Source organism: Rhinatrema bivittatum, chromosome 2 (genome assembly GCF_901001135.1).
Source record: "Rhinatrema bivittatum chromosome 2, aRhiBiv1.1, whole genome shotgun sequence".
NCBI lineage: Eukaryota > Metazoa > Chordata > Amphibia > Gymnophiona > Rhinatrematidae > Rhinatrema > Rhinatrema bivittatum.
In genome coordinates this window covers 433,004,134-433,028,122 of record NC_042616.1, presented here as the reverse complement: position 1 = coordinate 433,028,122, position 23,989 = coordinate 433,004,134, and the positions used below count along the sequence as shown (strand labels likewise).

Sequence of the window (23,989 nt, the reverse complement as noted above, 5' to 3'; positions counted from 1 at the left end):
TTACTCAGAGGGACAAAAACCAATTCAGCTGTACTATAAATTCCTTGAAGATACGGTCCAGTGGAAAGAGACCATATACTTATTGATTAATTATCCTACAAGGGAGCTCTTCTCCACTCTATTATGATTATTACTACAGCAAGAAAAAAAAATCCATGCCTAATAACTTACAGTAATCTGCACTGGAGAGAAGCAATATAAAAACTGAAGTGATAAACATAAAATATATCAATGGTATACAGAGTGGTAAGCATGTTTTGCAAAGGCTAAAAAGGATATTGTACTAGAAATAACTTGATTTTAGGAATTGCTTTCATTTAATGGGGGAGGGGGTGTTTTACAATTAGAGCAACTCAAAAACCACACAGTGACTTTTTTATTTGGAAGGAGGCAGGTAGGAGGAGGGAGGGAGCCGGGAGAGAGTCTGCTACTTCAACTGATTTTGTGATTGCAATGCACATTACAGGATTGATTCATCCAAACTGGAGATAAAGAAGAAATTGGCAGAAAGTTATTCATGACTTTTGCTGAATAAAAATCATGAAATCTTACACATCTAAAAAAAAAAAAATGTACCCTTGTGCGCAGGTTTTTAGACTAAATCCCTTCATTACAATATGCATAAGTCTAATTGCACCTTTCCTGGTCTACTCTTAACATCACCAGCACCTGGAATAGAATGAAGGAAGCACACGGTGCATTACCTGACTCCGATGTCATTTCACTCTCAAGCAAAGGGTAAAAACTACGTGCTCAGTCACTACATTGCTTCATTTGAATGACTTCTAAACCACTTATGTATATCAAGACTTATAGTAATAAATAGGAAAAATGGATATTAAAGAAAACAAAACTAAATGTTTGGAAATGATAGTGTACTTTTTATATTTATGCTGACATTGTGGAAGCCTTTCTACAGAAGTTTGAAAAGGTTGGCGTAAGAGAACCAGTAACATAAATACACTGATCCCCTCTGCATACTTTGCATTGCCATCACTCTCCTATGACCAGCACTGCACAATGTGGAATAATCATGGCAGAAGCACCATTATCTTTTCTTCCCACAACCTCAAGTCTCATTCCTCACTCTACTCCTCCTAAAGTCAAATAACTTGCCAACTATAAGGAACATTTTCGTTTTGGCAGTGAAACTTGCAGACTCACGTTCACATATTTTCCACAAGCCTGCAATCTCGGAGTGAGAAGAGCACAAAACTTCCCAGAGTACAGATGAGATTATTAGGGGTTAGACAAATGTGTTTGCAAGTTAAGATAATGAAAAGTTGATCTCTGCACGTGTAGCCTTATCATTTCTTTGTATTATAATCTGGCCTGTTTCAATTGCTGAGAAAAACTTGTGTAACAAAGGGAGTGGATGGCTTAGTGGTGCGTTTCTTTGGCTGTACTACCTACTTTCATGGAGGCATGTTGCTATAGTTCCATGTCTGGACTCTCATGGTCTCCAATGCCATAAGCTAACACGGGATGTTTACAATAGTCTCATAGTTTGTGTGGTTGGGTGTAAAAAGTAATATTAATGTTACACCTTTCAATTAATTCCTAAAGGTGTTGCATGTGTTTCCTTCATTCTATTCCATGAGCTATGATCATTGCTACACTTGATAAGGTCAGCCACCAGTGCTTCACATGCAATTTCTCTGTTGGAGAGATGGTGCAGGATATGGGGCTCCTGACTCCTGTTGCTCTCCCTAGGACACCAGCAAAGAGGAGGTGCAGTAAAGCACTGTTGTCCACTCACTCTGTTATCGAGCCTACCTTTGGCTTGTCAATAACTAGATTAAACTGTTTGGACAAAATGGGGAGGGGGACTTACAGTACGACTCTTACACAGAGGCAGAGTTAGAGTTTGTCTGCTGCAAATTTCATGCGTGGCATCCCTGAGGAGATTGATTCGGTTCTACTTAGGATACTCTCTGTCCCCCTGTGCATCATCAAGAGACCACAGAGAGTGAGAAACAGAATCATCACCATCAAGTATTACTTTGCCTGTAAGTCTCATTATCTGCTAGTATAGTATATCACTGATACGCTGAGCAGGTGTTCCAGAGCAGGCTCTCCTCTCTCTCTAATGTCACAGTGTTTAGTTTTTTTTTTTAATTTTTGCAGGGTTACATATACTTTGGCTTGCCTATGGAAAGCTTGCCTCTGTGTGTAAAGTAAACCTGAGGGAAAGGCAAGAGGTGTGCATTTTAGGCGGAAAGGTGTATACTGCAGATCAGGTACTCTTAGCATTCCTTACAGACTTATAACAGGCTATATAAGTATGTGTCCTTGTGCACATTTATAATGCAGCTGCAACTGTACCTTCTAGGGGCTGTAGCTCATATAGCTGATGCAGGGAAGACAGCTGGGCCATTTGAAACCACCGTACAATCTGCCTTTTGGGCTATCTTCACAATGGGCCAGCGAAGCATCTAGCATTTGTCTGTTACAGGCAGGGCATAGATGCCACATTACAGGCTTTATGCCTCTTGTGTGTGTGTGTGAGTTGATGCTTGTGGAAGATCTTTTGGAAGGCCTTTGGCCCATCTGCAAGGGAGTTTCTGTTAAGCCTTATAAGGGATCTGCTCCCATCCCTGGTCTCTCTGACACAAAGCTATGTGGTGGAGGTCCATAGTAGGGATGTGCAGAGCAAAATTTTATGTTCATATTTTTTATGTCCGAAAGGGGGTCCCACTTGCGGCCAATATGGACATAAAAAAAAATCCAATGAGTTGGGTATATGTACATATGTACAAAAAAAAAATTTAAACCCCCTCACCCTCCTTAATCCCCCCCCCCAGACTTACCACAACTCCCTGGTGATCGAGCGAGGAGTGAGGACGTCATTTCTGCAATCCTTGGCGAGAAGCATGTGACGTCGGTGGCACGTCGAGTGACGCGGCGTCACGTGATTCCCGGCTCGTTCGCGCCGGACGGCTCGTTCGGCCCAAAAAGAACTTTTGGCCAGCTTGGGGGGGCCTCCTGACCCCCCCAAGCTGGCCAAAAGTTCTTTTTGGCCAGCTTGGGGTCAGGAGGCCCCCCCAAGCTGGCCAAAAGTTCTTTTTGTGCCGAACGAGCCGTCCGGCGCGAACGAGCCGGGAATCACGTGACGCCGGCGTCACTCGACGTGCCGCCGTCGTCACATGCTTCTCGCCAAGGATTGCAGAAATGGCGTCCTCACTCCTCGCTCCATCACCAGGGAGTTGTGGTAAGTCGGGGGGGGGGGATTAAGGAGGGTGAGGGGGTTTATATTTTTATTTTGGCTCAACAATCGCGATTTCCCACATATCGAACATATCTATGTTCGATATGTGGGAAATCCGATCGTTTATGTCGAATCAATTTTTTAAGTAAAAAAAAAATATGAGTTGCGTTTTTCTAATGCGGTCAATCCGAATGCACACCCCTAGTCCATAGCAAGGTGCTCTGTGTTAAGTCTTTCACAAGTCTTCACATGCAAGTGCCTTTGCTTTGGTAGTGATGTGGCCAATTTGCTTGTGGTTTTACATAGCAGCCTGGTGTGCAGTACATCTCCAGAAGGAGCTATGATTATAACCAAGACAGTTTTTTCTGCTTCAAAGTGCATCCATTTATTGGAAGAACCTTTGCTGGAGTGGATGAAGAAATTAAGCAACATTCAGCACATTATAATTAATTATAAGTAGCCTCATCCCGGACTTTATTCAAAAGACACTGTGGGATAGTTAATCAAACTACTCATAATCTAGCGAATCCTACAAGAAGTTTTTACCTGTGGGGTTTGCTGCAATAATCAGGGGAAAACTCTGCAAGTAGTTTTACCTTGATTATTGCACTTTCATAAGCACCCACACCAATTTACGCCTGCTTTGTGAGGGTACGTTTTAAAGGCAGAACTGCATATTTTAGAATATCTAAAATGATGTGTATAGCTGCTTCCCCCTGACCAAACCCTGCCTGGGAACACCTAGAGAAAAGAACAAGTAAAAGACAGAGTAACATACCTTGGGCAGTAATAAAACAGCCCACTTCTGCAGGTAAAAAAGCTTTTTACCTGTGGAAATGGCTTTGATCTTTTTTCCCCCTCATAAAGCTTCTTTGTGGTTCAATCCATTTCTTAACATTAGTAATTCTTTCTTCCTTGGCACCTATATAATACAAAAGGTATCCAATCTATTGGAGAAGTAATTTATAAAAGTTGCCCATAAAGTTTCAAGAACTGCATTTTACTTAAAGGTTTCAATGTCTACAGCATTGCATTATGTAATGTGCTCCTGATTGGTTTTCTTTAGTTTATTTATCTTCTTATACTACCTTTGAAGGTAATATTAAAGTGATTTACAATTAATGTAACAGAATCTATCATACATTAGAAAATGAAATCAAAATTTCATTAAAAAAAAAACATTGAACATATTCTACAATATAAAAATCTATACAATTAACTCATAAATAATACTAAAACCCCTGAATTTAAAACAGGTAGAATATAACTTTTAAAACTGACAAATCATTATAAAAAGAGTGTTGAAATAACCAGGTTTTAATTCCTTTCCTAAATTTCATATAATCTTTTCCTATCCATATATCAAATGGTAGACCATCCCATAACAGCAAGGCCTGGTAAGAAAAGCATGAACAATCTAATCTCAGACAAAGCTGGTAGCCTCAATAGGGCCTGTTGAGAAGACCACAGGGTTCTTTCAGGTGCATAAAAAATTAATACATTGGCCAAATAACTAGGTTTACCTCTAATTAGTGCTTTAAATGCAAACACAGTATTCAGAATGTAATCCTGGCTTACACTGGCAGCCAATGTAATTTTATCTGTAACGGAGAGACATTATCAAACATTTTAAGTTCTAAAATTAGTTTAGCTGCTGTATTTTATACTAATTGTAGACACGCTAGTATATTAAGAGGCAAACAGACCCTGAACTAGCACATTCCCATGGTCAATTCTATAGAAAACCAGAGCATGAACCTCAATATGCAAACCATGTGACCCAAAAATGGTTATTATTGAAAACTTTCCTACGAGATTCATTTTATGCCAAATAGTTTCTCTGGGTCAGGCGTCCCCAAACTCCTTGAGGGCCATAATTCAATTTATTTTTAAGATTGCCACAATGAATATGTATGAAATCTATTTGTATTCACTGCCTCCATTGTATGCAAATAGTTCCTTGCATATTCATTGTGTCCTAAAAACCCAAATGTGTTACGGCCCTTGAGGGCTGCATTTGGGGACTTCAGCTTCTAATTCAGGGCTTCCCGTACCTGTCCTGAGGACCCATAGCGAGTCAGATTTCCAGTATATACACAATGAATATGCATAAGGGAAGTTTGCATATGTTGAGTTCTCAATTCATGCAAATTTATCACATGCAAATTAATTGTGGATAATGAGTATCCTGAAAACCCAGTTGACTGAGCAAGACCCAGGACATGTTCTCTGCTATAAATTTCTGTACTCTAAGGAGTACTGCGGCCGGGCCTGTTTATCTCGCGCTTCCTTCGACCAGCTCCGGGCACCCTTCCCTCATGGCAACAGCCAGTTCACGACGTCCTCAGGCTCTCTGCTCACCATCTTCCTCACAGGCCTCATGGCGGAGCTCCCGTCGGGGCTCTGTGTCATCTGCGTCCTAAACCACACCCCTCAGCGCACATGCAGCCGATGTATAGCCCTTTAAAGACCCAAGGCGGGAAAACCCATGGGGGCGCCTCCCGATGATGTCACCTAGTCTCTCTACTTATGGGAGACCCTGTCCCCAGGACCTCGCCTTGGCAATTGGGTCGACAACATTGGTGTACTAGTTTGCCTTCATGTTCCAAGTGTCTCCTGTTCCAGCATCTCCATGTTCTTGTATCATCCCCAGGTAGTACTTCTCCAGACTGACCTTTGGTACTGACCTCTGCCTGCCTGACCATTCTCTTGCCTGCCACCTGGAACCGACCTCTGCCTGCCTGACCATTCTCTTGTCTGCCTCCTGGTACCGAGCCTTGCTTGACTATGCCCTGACTGATTCTGGTATTGACCCCTGCTTTGGCTGACCTCTGCTGGACTGATACTCTGGCTCTGACCCTTGGGCTGCACTCAGACACTCTCTTCTGGCCTCCTGTGACCATTGGGCCAACCTGCTTGGAAAACAACCACGGCTTCCACTTGGCTAGACCTACAGGTGCTGCCTGTCTTGCCCGGAAGACCTCCCTGAACTGTCACTTCCCTGAGGTCTCCGGAGCTTCCAGTTCAGGTCTAGCTCATCCATTCTGCATCAGCCATGCACCCTTGCTCGTGATGAGCACACCTCTCTGCTACCTCTCCGGGAGACCACCAGAGGCCCACCTAAGTCCAGGTGGCCTGGGTACCCAAGGGCTCAACCTATGGAACCCCCGGACTGTTATTGGTGAAGCTTCAGCTAGCCTCTATCTCCTTGTGTGCTCCGCCTCCTGGTGGCAGGCGCTCTCTGAGTCCGACCAGAAAGCCGTACCAATCCTGCACCAGGCCAAGGGTCCACTTCCAGCGCAACAGGTTGCCATGGACTCGGCAGAGTCTCTGCCTTGAGGCCAACCCTGGCCTGGCTAATCGTGTCCGAGAGCAACAACGGATCTTGAAAGCATTGGTTTCTTCTGTGGAGAAGTTATGTTCACAATTGGAAGAATCTGTCATGGCCAACTCAGGGGGTCTTGCCCAAAGCTTATCCTCCCAGCTCCACCCCATTTTAATGGGGATCCGCGCCCTTGTCGAGGCTTCATAAACCAATGTTATATGCAGTTTTCACTGCAACCCTTGCTGTTTCCTAATTAAGCTACTAAGATCACATTTAACCTTTTGCGCCTTGAGGGGAAGGCCCTGGCATGGATTTCCCCACTTTGGGAACGTTCTGATGCCATCCTTCACCAGCTTCCTAAGTTCATCTCCGTCTTCTGACATTCCTTTGAGGATCCCGGCTGACAAGCGGTTGCCGGCCACCACCTACTCTACCTCTGTCAAGGCTCGCACTTGCTCGCTGAATATACAGTAGAGTTCAGAACACTAGCTACTGAGCTAGGCTGGCAAGAAGACTGCTTAAGGACACTCTACCTCAAGGGACTCTCTCCGGCTCTTAAGGACAAACTGGCCACCACGAGATCCCTGTATCTCTGGAAGACCTGATTTCCCTGGTTGGAAGAATTGACTACCATCTCCGACAACATCATCAGGAGGTGAGGGTCCTTCGAGCTCCTGCCCCATGACCATCATGAGCAGCGAATCCTCCATTGAAGGCCTTACCGGCTCCTCAGCTACCCGAGGAGCCCATGCAAATCAATCACGGTCGCTTGACCCCAGAGGAATGTCTCCGTGCAGAAAAGCAGGCCTCTGCTTATATTGCGGCGGTTCTGGACACCTTCTTCAAAGTTGCCCTGTGTGTCCAGGAAACTCCAAAGCCTGAGCCTGGCAGGGGTCCCAAGTTTCGGCGCTACTGTTTCTGGCCCTCAACTATTGCTACCTATTTTCCACCGCCCTCGTGGACACTGGGGTGAGTGGAAATTTTATCATGGATGATATCGTCAAACTTCTTCAGATACAGACCCAACCACTAGAAGTACCACTCTGTATCTCCTAGATCCAGGGGGAGCATCTTCCCGGTCATATCAGTCACCGTACCATGACCATTCGCCTCACCATTGGAACCCTCCATGATGAAGAAATCTCTCTCCTTATTCTGAATAGGTCCATGCACCCTGTGGTCCTTGGACTTCCCTGGCTCCAGTTACATGCACTTCGACTGGCAATCTCTGCAACTAACTCAGTGGGGCTCCCAATATCAAAACCGCTGTTTACAGCAAGTGTCTCTATCCATGACCATTCTCAATGCTACAACCCTTCCAGGGTTACCTACTCCATACTCGTACATCAAGGATGTGTTCTCCAAAATAAACACTGATATCCTGCCTCCACTTTGAGAATTAAACTGCCCCATAGAACTATTACCTGGAACCATGCCTCCCAAGGGCAGAACCTATTCTCTTTCACTTCCTGAAACACAACCATGTCTGCGTACATCAAGGAGAATTTAGATAAAGATTTCATCAGACCCTCTAATTCCCCGGCAGGAGCAGGGATCTTCTTCATGAAGAAGAAGGATGGCAGCTTGAGACCCTGCATATATTACAGAAGGTTGAATGCTGGAACTTGTAAGGACCAATATCCACTGCCACTTATTAGTGAACTATTTGATCGTCTGCAGGACGCACAAATCTTTACGAAATTGGATCTCCAAGGGGCATACAACCTTGTACGAATCCAACCAGAAGACATATGGAAGACCACCATCAACACTAGATATAGCCACTATGAGTATGTAGTAATGCCCTTCAGGCTTTGCAAAGCCCCTGCAGTATTTCAGCGCTTAATGAATGAGATCTTTCGGGACCTTTTATACTCGTTTGTCGTGATATATCTGGATGACATACTAATATTCTCCAAAGACCTAAAGTCCCATCATTCCCATGTCCAAACAGTCCTCCAACGTCTCAGAGGCCATCATCTCTATGCAAAATTAGAGAAATGTATTTTTGAAGAACCCAGTCTTCCATTTTTAGGCTATATCATTTCCAACCGTGGCTTCACCATGGACCCTGATAAACACCAGGGTATTCAAGATTGGCTGCAACCAGTGGGCCTCCACACCCTACAAAGATTCCTTTCATTTACAAACTACTATCGAAACTTTATCGCTAATTATTCCTCTCTAGCTGCTCCACTAACCGCCATGACTAGGAAGGGATGAGACCTCTGAGTTTGGAGTCCCAAAGCCCAGTCAGCATTCCACTCTTTGAAGGAAACCTTCTATACAGGTCCATGTCTACGTCATCCGGATCCTAACCGTGCCTTCATCGACAAAGTTGACACATCAGCCATTGGAGCAGGAGCAGTCCTAAGTCAATACTCCACTAAAGTAACTTTAGTACCATGCTCGTTCTACTCACACAAATTCTCCTCCGCTGAACAAAATTATACTATAGGGGACTGTGAACTCCTAGTGGTGAAGCTGGCCCTCCAGGAATGGTGTCCCTGGCTGGAGGGGGCACAACATAAATTCACAATATTTACTGACCACAAGAACCTAGAACACCTAAAGGAGACCCAATTACTTAATCCCAGACAAGCCCGCTGGGCCCTGTTTTTTGAATACTTCAACTTCGAGCTCCGCTATCGCCTGGCAGATAAGAACCTCCAGGCAGATGCACTATCTCACTCCATCAAGCCAGAAGATACACCCGAGACTCCTTGGCACATCATCAATCCAGCTTGCATATCTATTGCAGTCACCACCATGGTACCAGCCAGGAAGACGGTGGTTCCCCGCCATCTCCGTGAGCATGTGCTCTGTTGGGCTCACGACTCTAAGCTGGCTGGTCACCCTGGCCGAGCCTGGACTCTGATGATGCTTTGAAGGCATTATTGGTGGCCTAGTATGATAAAGGACTCCCGGGAGTACATGGACTCCTGTCCAGTTTGCGCGCAGCAAAAACCCCAACTGGCCGCCCATAGGGCCTCCTTCAACCTCTTCCTGTGCACACCGAACCCTGGTCAAGTCTCTCCACTGATTTTATCATGGACATGCCTCCTTCAAAAGGAAATACTGTAATCTGGGTCATTATTGACCACTTCTCAAAAATGGCCCACTTTGTCCCATTACCTGGTCTCCCCTCAGCTCCAGAATTAGCTAAACTCTTCTTAACCAACGTATTTCATCTGCATGGACTACCACAAGAAATTGTCTCGGCCCTCAATTTGCTGTCAAATATTGGAGATCCCTTTGTAAAAAGTTCAATATTACATTAAACTTAACCTCAGCCTACCATCCGCAAGCAAATGGCCATGCTGAAAGGACTAACCATTCCTTAAAAACATTCCTACGATCATAAGTCAACGACCAGCAAGATAACTGGACTGACCTCCTGCCATGGGCGGAACTATCCCACAACACTCACATTACCTCATGTCACTGATGTCTCACCTTTTGCGGTAGTCTTTAACCGCCAACCATGCCTACCTCTACCGGTTCCACTCAGTGTACCTTCACCTGCAGCTCAGTCTACAGCACAAACTATATGCAGACTCTGGAATCAAGTAAAAGAAAGATTGAGTCAAGCAGCTGAGCGAGCCAAACGTTTTACTGACATCCATCATCAGGCCGCACAGTCCAGGCGGTCCAGGTACCCAAGGGCTCAATCTACGGAAACCCCGGACTGTTATTGGTGAAGCTCCAGCTAGCCTCTGTCTCCTTGTGTGTTCTGCCTCCTGGTGGCAGGTGCTCTCTGGGTCCGACCAGAGAGCTGTACCAATCCTGCACCAGGCCAAGGGTCCACCTCCAGTGCAACAGGAGGCTATATTAGTTTCTATCATTTGTTTGTATAGCAATTGTTTACACAGTGCATATTAAATAGCTTTTGGATATACAGCTGTCTTTAGCAATTCCAATTATTCTAAGTAACTGAAATCAAAGGAATCTGATTACTAACCATCTATGACTTTTAGGCTTGAAATTACCACAGCTGAGATAATTTAGAGTAGAATATATATGGGAAATATGGGAACCAATTACTCCATCTTGTTCAACTTTGTAATATTTAATTGTGATTTCTAACTTAAATGTCTTGTTATATATTTTATCCTAGTATTAAGATTATAAAAGATGCCTGGGCTTAAAAACAATGTTAGAAAAGCTAATGTGAAAAATTGCTTGTTCACACATTACCATAAATCCTGTGTGTGGTTTTAGTTTTCTGGAGCAGAAGAAACTGAAAACAATAAAAGTAAAACTCAGAAGTGTGAGCAAGTTTTAACCTGATTCCACACATTTGAATTCCCCCTGCAGAAGACATGAGAGATAGAGAATATAAAAGTTAGAAGATTTCCCTGACTGACCTATCAAAAAAAAAGGGGGAATGTCTCCTGGGTTCCCTAGTATGATTTTCTTTAAGCAAACGTTTACATGAAATTATTTTACTGTAAGTATAAATCAAGACAAATTTTAATGTAGCATTTAATTTGCCATTATAAGTATGAAAGATACTGTTTTAATGATCAACCAAAGGTAGAGAATATTAGCACTCATAAAGTATAATTATTATAAGAATGATTGGTATATATGCCATGAAGCGCAGTTGTTTGATTTTGCACAGTTGATCCAGATGTAGAATTAGTATAAATAGTACATGAAAACTATGTCACAGCTCAGTTCCAGCTGGAACTGACATTTAATTGCAACATAGAATGACTCTGTATTTGACTTTCCTTTTGCTAATTGGTCTTTGGAGACTAAGGAAAATGACAATTATATCCAGTCTAAGGGCCCAGTTTACTAAGCATTTTTCCCCATAGACACAGAATGAGAATAAAGCCTTAGTAAATTAGGCCCTTGCAAAATGATTTGACATCTTCTTCTCTAGTAGTGAGTGCTACTAAAAAGTAGCAAAGTTAACTCGTGTAGTGATAAGGACTTTCTTTCAGTCACATTTCCTGAATTGTAGTCAGACTTGTTGAGATGAGTAAGAGCTGACAATGGAGCATGTGGAATAGCTTAATCAGTGTTTGTTGAATCTATTGAAAGTAAGTCCTAAGATATACCTGTAGAAAAAAGCTGTGATTCTCACAGGCTTGGAGACATAAACTAGTCTGACTTAAGCCTTTCTTAAAACATTTATCTTTATTATAGCTTCACAGTCACACAACAGTAGACCTTCTTCCCTTCAGAATAGTGTACTTAATTACTCACAGTTCAGCTTCATCTCAGCTCAGTGTTTGGACAGCAATATTCTACAGGAGCTTCCTTCCTCCTGGAGATCTGGGCCTGGTCTGGTCATTCCAACCTGGAACCCAGCTCTTATTCCCCAGTTTCTTGTTATGTCATCTTAGCTCAACATTCCCCATAGGATCCTGACCATAGAGCATACTCTCCTTAGGATTTTAAGGTATATCAGGCATCTAGCCTGGGCATGCACAGGTAAATAGGGGAATATTGGGGGCAATGTCTCACATACCCCTCCCCTCAGCTTGGACCTGTCAGGCCAAGCATCTCTACTGCCTCCTGGATCCCATCCAGGAGAGCCCAAAACCTCCCATTCCCCTTCCCTGGCATTCCACCAATTAAACATTTGAATGGGGATTTAGTGACATAGTCACCCCCATCTCTTAGGGTTACCCTCAACAGTGTTACAACCACCACCCAGTGTGCCATTCATGCAGCGCACATCCCCAATCCTTTAACTAAGTCCTTTGCTGGTTCTGGGTTCAAATTCTACTTAATGGAGCTTTATAGACCAACTGTGAACCACCAGTGCTGGTTCCTCTATAACCAGCAGCATCTGCTTCCTAGCATCTGGTATCTCTGATTTAGAGCCCCTCCTTGGCTCTTCTGTATCATCAGTTGCTGGGATCTCCAGAGTGCCATCCTCTGGTCTCTTCATGGAATCTTCCTCCAGGTTCTCCACAGTGCTTCCCTCTGGGATCTCTGTTGTTTCCTCCTCCATAAACTCTGCAGCATCTCCCCCTTGGCTCTCCTCTGTTTCCTCTTTTATAAACTCTGCAGAGCTTTGCTCTCCATAGTTTTCAACTCTGTACCCTCTGGCCACTCACCTACACTAATCCCTGGATCCTCCACAGCCTCACTCTCTGGAGTCTCCACAGCACCAAATTCTGGGCTCTCCCTGGCATCTCTTTCTTGCATTTCCATACCCCTCTCTCTCTGGGCTTCTCACAGGAGTTGTCTCTGGACTCCGAGTAGTGTATGAGCACCCTACAGAGGGGTAGATTTTCAAACTATGCGAATAGGCCTACTTTTGCTGGCGCATCAGGCGCAAGCAAAAGTACGCTGGATTTTAGTAGATACGCGCGGAGCCGCGCGTATCCACTAAAATCCTGGATCGGCGCGCGCAAGGCTATCAATTCTGTATAGCCGGCGTGCGCCGAGCCGCGCAGCCTACCCCCCGCGCAGCCTACCCCCCGTTCCCTCCGATTTCGGAGCGGCCTCGGAGGGAACTTCCTTTTGCCCTCCCCTCACCTTCCCCTCCCTTCCCCTACCTAACCCACCCACCTGGCCCTGTCTAAGCCCCCCCCTTACCTTTGTCGGGGGATTTACGCCTCCCAGAGGGAGGCGTAAATCCCCGCGCATCAGCGGGCCTCCTGTGCACCGGGATGTGACCTGGGGGCGGGTCCGTAGGGCGCGGCCTCGCCCCCGGGCCACCCCGGGCCATAACCACGCCTCCGGGCCCGCCCCCGAAACGCTCCCGGCACGCCCCCTAAACGCCGCGCGGTTCGGGCCCGCCCCCTGACACGCCCCCGACATGCCCCCCTCGGAGAACCCCGGGACTTACGCGAGTCCCGGGGTCTGCGCACGCCGGTGAGCCTATGTAAAATAGGCGCACCGGCGCACAGGGCCCTGCTCGTCTAAATCCGCCCGGATTTGGGCGGATTTAGGCGAGCAGGGCTCTTAAAATCCGCCCCAGAGACTTCATTGAGATCTCCTGTACCACCGACTTCCAACTTCTCAGTAGTGACCCCTCCTGGGCAGTCTGTGTTGCTCTCTCCAGGGCTCTCTATGACCCCTCTATCAGGGTTCTTCATTTCTCCCTTCTTGTGACTTCTCACAGGAGCAGTCTCTAAACTCCCAGTAGTGTTTTGTCACCTTTCAGGGTCTTCCTCATGACTATCTGTAGCGCCATTCTCTGGCCAATCAGTGTTGTAGCCCACTGGCCACTCTGTAGTATTTCCTCCTGGGTACTCTGTGTCACCACTTCTTGACAAGGTCACGAGGCTCCAATCCAAATAGAAATTGACCATGGCCCAGTATGCTTCCAGGTTCTATTTTTGCTCAGCCCAGGCTTACTGACTTCTTGCAAGGCTCTCTTGGAGAGCCTTGCAATCTTTTGGAGATTTTGGATCAGTGCTTGTCAAATTACTTCAGTCATGCTCTCAGACTTCTGCATTCTGGTCCTGCAGTACTGGCTGCTCCACTCCAAAGTGTCTTGCTTTCTGGAAGACAACTGTGCCCTGTTTCTATTCATCACACTCACAACTCATTCTGGCAGCTTTCCCTGTTCAGTACAACCACTGTTGAACCAGTGTTCATTCCTCTTTTCTTTTTTCACGGCAAAATAAAAAGTAAAACATAAAAGCCTGCATAACCAGGATTAATTAAATCACTTTTAATCCAATCTAACTCCAGCTGGGCTTCTCCCATTAGCCAGTAGGGATGTGAATCGTTTTTTGACGATTTAAAACAAATCGTCGATATTTTTTAAATCGTCAAAAATCGTTAGAGTGCGCGATACAATACAAATTTCCTCGATTTATAGTCAAAAATCGTTAAATCGGGCACGGGAATTATTTTGGGGAGGGCGGGAAAACCGGCACACCAAAACAACCCCTAAACCCACCTCGACCCTTTAAAACCAATCCCTTACCCTCCCCCACCCTCCCGAACCCCCCCAAAATGTTAAATTACCTGGTGGTCCAGTGGGGGGGGGGGGTCCCGGCGCGATTTCCCGCTCTCAGGCCATTGGCGCCATTTTGGATGCCACTAATATAAATGGCGCCGATGGCCCGATAAAAAAAAAACCCACCCGACCCTTTAAACTGACCCCCTTAGCTCCCCCACCCTCCCGACCCCCCCCAAAACCTTTTAAAATTACCTGGTGGTCTGGGGGGGGCGCGGGGAGTGATTTCCCACTCTCAGACCATCGGCTGCCACTCATAAAGATGGTGCCGATGGCCCTTTGCCCTTACCATGTGACAGGGTATCCGTGCCATTGGCCAGTCCCTGTCACATGGTAGGAGCACTGGATGGCCAATGGCACGGATGGCCAATGGCACGGATACCCTGTCACATGGTAAGGGCAAAGGGCCATTGGCGCCATTTTTTTTTTGTGCAGCTGATGGCCTGGGAATGGGAGATTGCTCCCCCTGGACCACCAGGTATGTGTAAAATGTTTTTTTTTGGGGGGTCAGCCCTGTCACATGGTATGAGCACAAGATGGCGCTAATGGCCATGTGACAGGTGCTGACCAATGGCACCGGTAGCCCCTGTGACATAGTAGGTCAAAGGCTATCGGCGCCATTTTGAAACCAGCAGCTGAGGGTGTGAGTGCAGGGGATGGCTCCTGGACCCCCCGCTGGACCACCAGGGAGTTTTGGTAAGTCTTGGGGGGGTCAGGAGTGTGGCGGGTTGTAGTTAATTTAATTTTAGCGGGGAAACGAATAGGAATTAATGGATAAACGTATCGGGGGCCCTCTTGCCGAATGCAACGTATCTGCCCCCCGACAAATACGAATCCTGAATGCAATGTATGGCATCCCTTTGCACATCCCTATCCCACAGGCATGGAGGCATAAACTAGTCTGACTCCAGCCTTTCTTATAATACTTTTCTTTATTATAGCTTCACAATCACACAACAGTAGACTGATTTCCCTTCAGGACAGTGTACTTAATTACTCACAGTTCAGTTCGTCTTAGCTCAGTGTTTGAACAGCAGCTGCCTTCGTCCTGGAGACCCAGGCCTGGTCTGGACATCCCCACCTGGATCCCAGTTCTTATTCCCCAGTCTCTGGTTATGCCCTCTGAGCTCCACCTGCCCTGCAGGATCCTACCCATAGAGCATACTATCCTTAAGGAATTTAAGGTGGACCAGGCATCTAGTCTGGTACTGGACAGATAAATAGAATAGTAGGGGCACTGCCTCACAATACCTTTTTATTGCAACAATGCAATGTGATTTTTATGTCATTTTAAATTGTTATACATCTTTCTAATTGTATAGTCGTACATGAATTGTACACAGAGGATATTCAGCTGATAATGCAAGTTGTTTGCAATATTTAGGAAACCTTAAACTTTCTGTCTAGTAATAGTTTAATATTAAATTTGAATAAGATGAAATTGGTATGAGTGGGAATGAACTCTAGGCCTACTAAAATCTGTGTTTCAATTAAGAGGTATTATTATTCCCTCTTTGACAGAAGTATGAGATTTAGGAGTGATTGTAGACTCAAACATTGCTTTCTAAAGTGACTGATTTACTAAGGCTTTTCTCCCATTCTGTGTCTATGGGAAAAACACTTAGTAAGTAAGGTCCTCAGTCTGTTAATCAGTGGCTTTTTAAAATTAAGAATAGTTAGAAGCTGACATATATTTTGGATGAAGGATTTTTGTTCTGTTGCATAGGCATTGGTGCTTTCATCATTAGATTATTGCAAATCTATTTATGTGAAATTGCCTAAAAAACATTTGACAGGATTGCTGATTGTTTAGAATGTAGCACCCACCTTATTATAGGACTGAGGAATTTTGGCCATGTATCTCCAAGTTTGATTATGTTATACTGGTTGGCTAGTGCAGCCAGAGCAAAATGTAGATTCATTTTATTGTTTATAAGGCTATGCAGGAGGCTGGAGCTGCATTTCTAACTTGGGTATAATTATGGACATAACGTTATCACTTTGCAAGTGAGCAAGGTACTTAAGAGTGCTTTTTATAAGCTCAGAATATTATGCAAGATGCGCCCATTCTTAACTAAGACTAATCTTAAAATTGTCATGCTTAGCCTTGTAATATTATCAGTCAGTTATTGTACTGCTTTATATATTGGTTTGCCTCAAACAACTTTACATGCGCTGCAGCTTGTTCAAAACAGTACGGTACAAATAATTTCTGGGACTTCCCTTTGAGAGCATATAACATCCGTGTTGATGAAGCTTCACTGGTTACCAATAATATGACAAGTTAAATTTAAAATTCTATTGTTAAGGTTATTAATGGACCGGCATCACATATTTGTAATTCACCCATGAAAATTTACCAGCCTACGCAAAGTCTGAGATCAGTGTCTCAGAGTTTATTGTGTGTTCAGTCCTTCAAGCAAATAAGGCTTGATTCATTCTAAGAATGTCTTTTTTTGTGTTCAAAGTCTGCTCCTATGGAATACATTGCCAAGAGTAATTAGGGATGAAATGCAGCTTCTGAAATTTTGAAAGATGGTAAAAGCACATCTATTCCAAAAAGCCTTTGGCATCTGATGGACTTATTTGGGCGCCCTTGAATGTTGCTTTTGTATAACCATTTGATGGTTTTATCTAGAAAGGGGAAATGCAATTTGTTTTTATGTTTTTTGTAGGTCTTTTGAAGTACAGATTTATTTATGTTTTTCAGGGATTTTTATATGATTTTATTTTTATTGGGTTTTTTTTATTGTTCAATCGTATTTATTTATTTACAAAATTTGTGAATCATCTTCCAGAGCTTACAATATGTTCTTCGAAAATAATGTACAACAGAATAAAAGTCATAAAATCATTACAAAAATCACAATACAATAAAATAATTTAAAACAACAAACATTATTAACAATATTAACAATGTTACTGTTGATCCAAAAAGCAAATCATAGATTAAGACACTGACAACATCAACCAGTTATAATTCAAAACTCATGTATCATCAACCAGGTGTTTAATTTATGGAAAAAAAGCATCAAGCAATGATGGCCCAATGGACTTGATAATCCTGCTCCCATCTTAAGATGGTTCATAGGGCTGGGACAGGTCCTGATTATCATGGAAATCAGTGATGGATTTAGTGTTTTGCTACCCCTTGCCACACTTGGAGCGGTCATTCCTACACCCCCATTGGGGTCAGATAACAGGGCCCAGAAGGTCTAAAGATAATCCCATGGTTTTCTAGAGAGTTCAGGGTCTCTTAATTCTCCTTCATCACCTCCCTGTAAAAGTCCTTCTGTCCTTCATCTAAATATTCTCACTCTTCCTGGGAGAAAGAGGCTGCAAATATATTTAAATGTCACTGGTACCTTGTTCTCCAGCATCTCCAGCCGTTTAGCATTACCAGAGATTTTCATCTCCTATATTACTAACTGGAGTCCCAGTGAGAAGATTTCACCTTGAATTCTTTCCAACTTGCTGGTAATTATCCCGTCCAGCCGCATCAGAACCATCCACAAAGAGCCTAAAGCTTTGGACTGCAATTGATCTGGGACAGGGGACCCAGCCACACCTGCACCCTCTTCTGATCTCATGGGCTCAGTCAGAGTTTCACTAAAGAGGGATCTGGCTCTGGAGTAGAAAGAACCTCCAATGCTATCTTCATAACCTTCCTGGGTGGCTCACAGAGAGGCGTCTACAGACTCTGAACTCTCCACCACAGCAGGTCTTGACCCCAGCACTGAAGTCCCAGAACCAACAAAACCATCCATCAGTCCAACAAGAACATCAGTAAGAGACAAGCAAGATTTAGACTTTCCCTTTCTCTTCGATACAGTCAGCATCAGAGATGGGTCAGGCCTCCAGGGCTGAGTTTTATTGCAATTGCTTATTTCTGCTTAAGAAAAGAAAATTGGTTTTGAGCATAATTGGAAAAAGAACTCTCCCTCTGCCTGGCCGCATGTACCTTCCTCTTCCAGCTCTTCCAACTGTGGATGTTTCCCTGTAAACTGCTTAGTTGTGTTGATAGATAGTTTAGAAATGTTTTAAATAAATGAATTGTTAGCTCATCATGTTCCTTCTCGGTGGTTAAGGTCCTTTGATAATAATTTATTGGCTAGTCCATCTTTTAAATACTATTGGGCGGATGCAGTGACATGGCCAAGACCTGTTTTTCCTCTTTATGTACTAAAATGGCACATTCGAGACAGGGCAGAAAAGCATACATTTAATAATTCAGCCCATGTACAATCTCTGTTTCCCACAAACACATACAAAAGAAAGATGACAGTTATTGAGAGGGGTTAAATTAATCTGGCTAGGAAAGGGCTTGAAAGAATAATTTTCAAGATGTAAAAATGGCAATGTGCAAGTGTAAATTAATAGGGTTTAGAGGAAACTTTGCAAAATTTGAATCAGTTGGGTCATTCTGAGCACATTCCATTTGTATATTATGCTGTAGGAGTTCTGCATTTCAATATTTTTCATCAAGTATGCCTCTAGGGTCCAGTAAAATTAAGAAGTTTAGTATTCATACAGCTATATTATTTATGCCCTGGAAACCAAAGTTAAACATCTTCTAAGCTTTGCTTTATTTTAAGATATTTGTCATTGTTGTCCTATGCTATATCCTTCTTTTTCACTGCAAGCTCTGTACATTTATCTTCCCATGGCCTCTACTTTATTCTCACTACTCTTCTTTCCCTTATCCCTTCATGTACTTGTCCTAGCTGTCAGATTATGTTATTATATCCTCTTAAATAAATCAAGCAACTAGTTAGAGTGCCAGAGTTTGGGAATCCCATCCAAACTCACAGTACCCGGTATAGATATAATACATTAAAAATTAATAATGCATATTTATTTTTAAAAAGTTAAACCAACTTTTTAGTTTCATAATGAAATTTTTATCATACCGAAAGAAATACTTAATATTCCAGATAAGAACATAAGAATTTGCCATATTGGGTCAGACCGAGGGTCCATCAAGCCCAGCATCCTGTTTCCAATAGTGGCCAATCCAGACTGCAATAAGTACCTAGCAAGTACTAAAACATTAAGTAGATCCCATGCTACTAATGCCAGTTATAGCTGTGGCTATTCCCCAAGTCAGTTTGATTAATAGCAGTTAATGGACTTCTCCTCCAGGAACTTATCCAAACCTTTTTTAAACCCAGCTACACTAACTGCCCTAACTATATCCTCTGGCAATGAATTCCAGAGCTTAATTATTCATTGAATGAAAAAATGTTCTAAATATTGTTTTAAATGTGCTACTTACTAACTTCATGGCATGCCCCCTAGTCATTCTATTATCTGAAAGAATAAATAACAGATTCATATTTACGCGTTCTAGTCCTCTCATGATTTTATAGATCTCTATCATATCCCCCCTCAGCCATCACTTCTCCAAGCTAAGCAGCCCTAACCTCTTTAGTCTTTCCTCATAGGGGAGCAGTAACATCCCCTTTATCTTTTGGTCTCCCTTCTCTGTAGCTTCTCCAGTGCAACTATATCTTTGCTGAGATGTGGCAACCAGAGTTCCACATAGTACTCAAGGTATGGTCTCAACAGAAGTATTATGACATTTTCTGTTTTATTCACCAGACCCTTCCTAATAATTCCTAACATTCTGTTTGCTTTTTTGACTGCCACAGCACACTGAGCTGATGATTTCAATGTATTATTCACTATAATGCCAATCATCATTTTCCTGGATGGTAGCTCCTAATATCATTGTGTAACTACAACAAGGGTTACACTTTGCCCTATATGCATTACCTTGCACTTGCCCACATTAAATTGTATCTGCCATTTGGACACTAGGGATGTGCAGAAGGGATGGATTCATCTGATTCGGTATTCGTATTTGTTGGGACCCAAATACGTTGCATTTGTTTTCATAGGGGAAAACTGATTCATCCATTAGTTGAATTCGGTATTCGTTTTCCATTAAAGTTGGAAAAACAAAAACAAAAAGAAAAACCCTTCCCAACCCTTTAAATTTAATTAACTACATCTCCCCACCCTCCTGACGCCCCAAGACTTGCCAAAAGTCCCTGGTGGTTCAGCGGGAGTCCTGGAGTGATCTCCTGCACTCGGGCCATTGGCTGCAATATTCAAAATGGCGCTGATAGCCTTTGCACTTACTATATCACAGGGGCTACCGGTGCCATTGGTCAGCCCCTGTCACATGGTAGGAGCAATGGACAGCCGGCTCCTGTGACATAGTAAGGGCAAAGGGTATTGGCGCCATTTTGAATACTGGCAGCTGACAACCCGAGTGTAGGAGATCGCTCCAGGACACCCACTGGACCACCAGGGACTTTTGGCAAGTCTTGTGGGGGTCAGGAGGGTGGGGGGTTTATTCATTAATGATACGTTGCATTCTTGGGAGTTCGCCATATGTTTTGGGAACCCATGAATGCAACGAATAGGGACCTTCAATGGCAGGGGAGAAAGTCTGATACTTCAAGCATATCCAGCATAGCTCTCTGCTTCAACAGCTGGGGAGAATGTCTGATACTTCAAGCATATCCAGCATAGCTCTCTGCCTCAACGACAGGGGAGAATGTCGGACACTTCAAGCATATCAAGCATAGCTCTCTGCTTCAACGGCAGGGGAGAATGTCGGGCACTTCAAGCATATCCAGCATAGCTCTCTGCTTCAACGGCAGGGGAGAAAGTCTGATACTTCAAACATATCCAGCATAGCTCTCTGCTTCAACGGCAGGGGAGAATGCCTGATACTTCAAGCATATCCAGCATAGCTCTCTGCTTCAACGGCAGGGGAGAATGTCGGACACTTCAAGCATATCCAGCATAGCTCTCTGCTTCAACAGCAGGGGAGAATGTTGGACACTTCAAGCATATCCAGCATAGTGCTCTGCTTCAACGGCAGGGGAGGAAGTCTGATACTACAAGCATATCCAGCATAGCTCTCTGCTTCAATGGCAGGGGAGGAAGTCTGATACTTCAAGCATATCCAGCATAACTCTCTGCTTCAACGGCAGGGGAGGAAGTCTTCAAGCATATCCAGCATAGCTCTCTGCTTCAACGGCAGGGCAGGAAGTCTTCAAGCATATCCAGCATAGCTCTCTGCTTCAACGGCAGGGCAGGAAGTCTTCAAGCATATCCAGCATAGCTCTCTGCTTCAACGGCAGGGGAAGAAGTCTTCAAGCATATCCAGCATAGCTCTCTGCTTCAACGGCAGGGGAGAATGTCGGACACTTCAAGCATATCCAGCATAGCTCTCTGCTTCAATGGCAGGGGAGAATGTTGGACACTTCAAGCATATCCAGCATAGCGCTCTGCTTCAACGGCAGGGGAGGAAGTCTGATACTACAAGCATATCCAGCATAGCTCTCTGCTTCAATGGCAGGGGAGGAAGTCTGATACTTCAAGCATATCCAGCATAGCTCTCTGCTTCAACGGCAGGGGAGGAAGTCTTCAAGCATATCCAGCATAGCTCTCTGCTTCAACGGCAGGGCAGGAAGTCTTCAAGCATATCCAGCATAGCTCTCTGCTTCAACAGCAGGGGAGGAAGTCTTCAAGCATATCCAGCATAGCTCTCTGCTTCAATGGCAGGGCAGGAAGTCTTCAAGCATATCCAGCATAGCTCTCTGCTTCAACGGCAGGGGAGGAAGTCTTCAAGCACATCCAGCATAGCTCTCTGCTTCAACGGCAGGGGAGAAAGTCTTCAAGCATATCCAGCATAGCTCTCTGCTTCAACGGCGGGGGGAATGAGGAAAAGTGGATCTATATACAGACAACCAACAAGGATTGAATTACATAGTCTGGGTAAACAAATGAGCATAGGCGTGGCTTGCTTGTTGCGGCGGTTGCTGCCCCTAGCTAATTGAGCTAGATATTTCACTTAGATGCAGCTCCAGCACTGCTCTCTGCATTAATGGTGGGGGTGGAGGGGTAATAGAACCAAAAGGTTACTAAGAGCCAAGAGAAACAGATAAGTATGAAAAAAAAAAGTGTGAAGCTTGTTGGGCAGACTGGATGGGCCGTTTACTCTTCTTCTGCCGTCATTTCTATGTTTCTATGTTTCTATACATTGCAGATTGTGCATTCGTTCAAAACGAGTGCACATCCCTATTGGACACCCAATCTTACAGTCTCACAAAATCCTCCTGTAATTTATCACAATCCATATGAGATTTAACTAGTCTGAATAATTTTGTGTGATCTGTAAATTTGATCCTTCACTTGTTATATCCCTTTCCATATATTTATAAATATATTGAATAGCACCCATCCAAATTTAGATCCCTGAGGCACTCCACTGTTTACCTTTTTCCACTGAGAAAACTGACCATTTAATCCTACTCTCTGTTTCTTATCTTTTAACTGGTTTGCAATCCACGAAAGGACATCATCTCCTATCCCATAACATTTTAGTTTTCTTAGAAGCCTTTCATGAGGGACTTTGTCAAACACCTTCTGAAACTCCAAATACTCTACATCTACTTTTTCACCTTTATCAACATGTCTATTAACCCCTTCAAAAAAATGTAGTAGATTTGTGAGGCAAGACTTCCCTTGGGTAAATCCATGCTAGCTGTGTTCCATTAAAAAAATGTCTTTCTATATATTCTGTGATTTTGATCTTTAGAATATTTTCCACTCTTTTTTTCTGGAACTGAAGTCAGGCTCACCAGTCTATAGTTTCCTGGAGCATCCTTGAAGCCCTTTTTAAATATTAGGGTTAAATTGGCCACTCTCCAGTCTTCAGGTACAATGGATGGTTTTAATAATAGTTTATAAATTTTTACTAATACAGTAGATCTGAAATTTCATTTTTTAGTTCTTTCAGAACCCTGGGGTGCATACCATCTGTTCTAGATGATTTGCTACTCTTTAGTTTGTCAATCTGTCCTACTACATCTTCCAGGTTCACTGTGATTTGGTTCAGTATATCTGAATCATTACTCTTGAAAACCATCTTCCAACATCCAAATTAGTAAACAAAGAACCAAAGAATTAATTTATTCTTTCGGCAATGACTTTATCTTCCCTAAGAGCCCCTTTATCCCTCATTAATCTAAAGCTCTAATTGACACCCTCACAGCTTTCCTGCTTTGGATATATTTTTAAAAGATTTATTATGAGTTTTTGACTCTATGGCCAACTTCATTTCAAATTCTTCCTAGCCTGTCTTATCAATGTTTTACACTTAAGTTGACAATGCCTATGCTTTTTCCTGTTTTCTTCATATGGATCCTTCTTCCAATCTTTGAAGGACATTTTTTGTCTAAAATAGCCTCTTTCGCCTCACCATTTAACCATGCTGGTAGTCATTTGGCCTTCCTTCCATCTTTCTAAAAGCATGAAGTCCATCTGGATTGCAGTTCTAAGTTAGTATTTTTAAACATTGTCCATTCCCGTTGTACACTTTTAACCATAGCAGCAGTACCTTTCAGGTTTTTTTTCTAACTATTTTCCTCATTTTATCATAGTTTGCCTTTTGAAAATTTAGTGTTGAAGCTGTAGATTTACATATTTTGTCCCCCTACCC

The 23,989-nt window shown here is 43.6% G+C and overlaps 1 protein-coding gene across 2 annotated transcripts in view; it reads right to left on the bottom strand.

Annotated features, from left to right (window-relative positions):
- CDH12 (cadherin 12) overlaps positions 1-23,989 on the bottom strand; it is a 2,479,035-nt gene that overhangs the window by 2,232,275 nt on the left and 222,771 nt on the right. The window contains exon 1 of one of the 2 annotated variants that reach the window (XM_029590316.1): positions 4,037-4,111. The exons of the other annotated variant lie outside the window; for it this stretch is intronic. The gene's annotated coding sequence lies outside the window, so the exon portion shown is untranslated. Of the gene's footprint in view, positions 1-4,036; positions 4,112-23,989 lie in introns of those variants that run through there. 2 annotated transcript variants of the gene reach the window in all.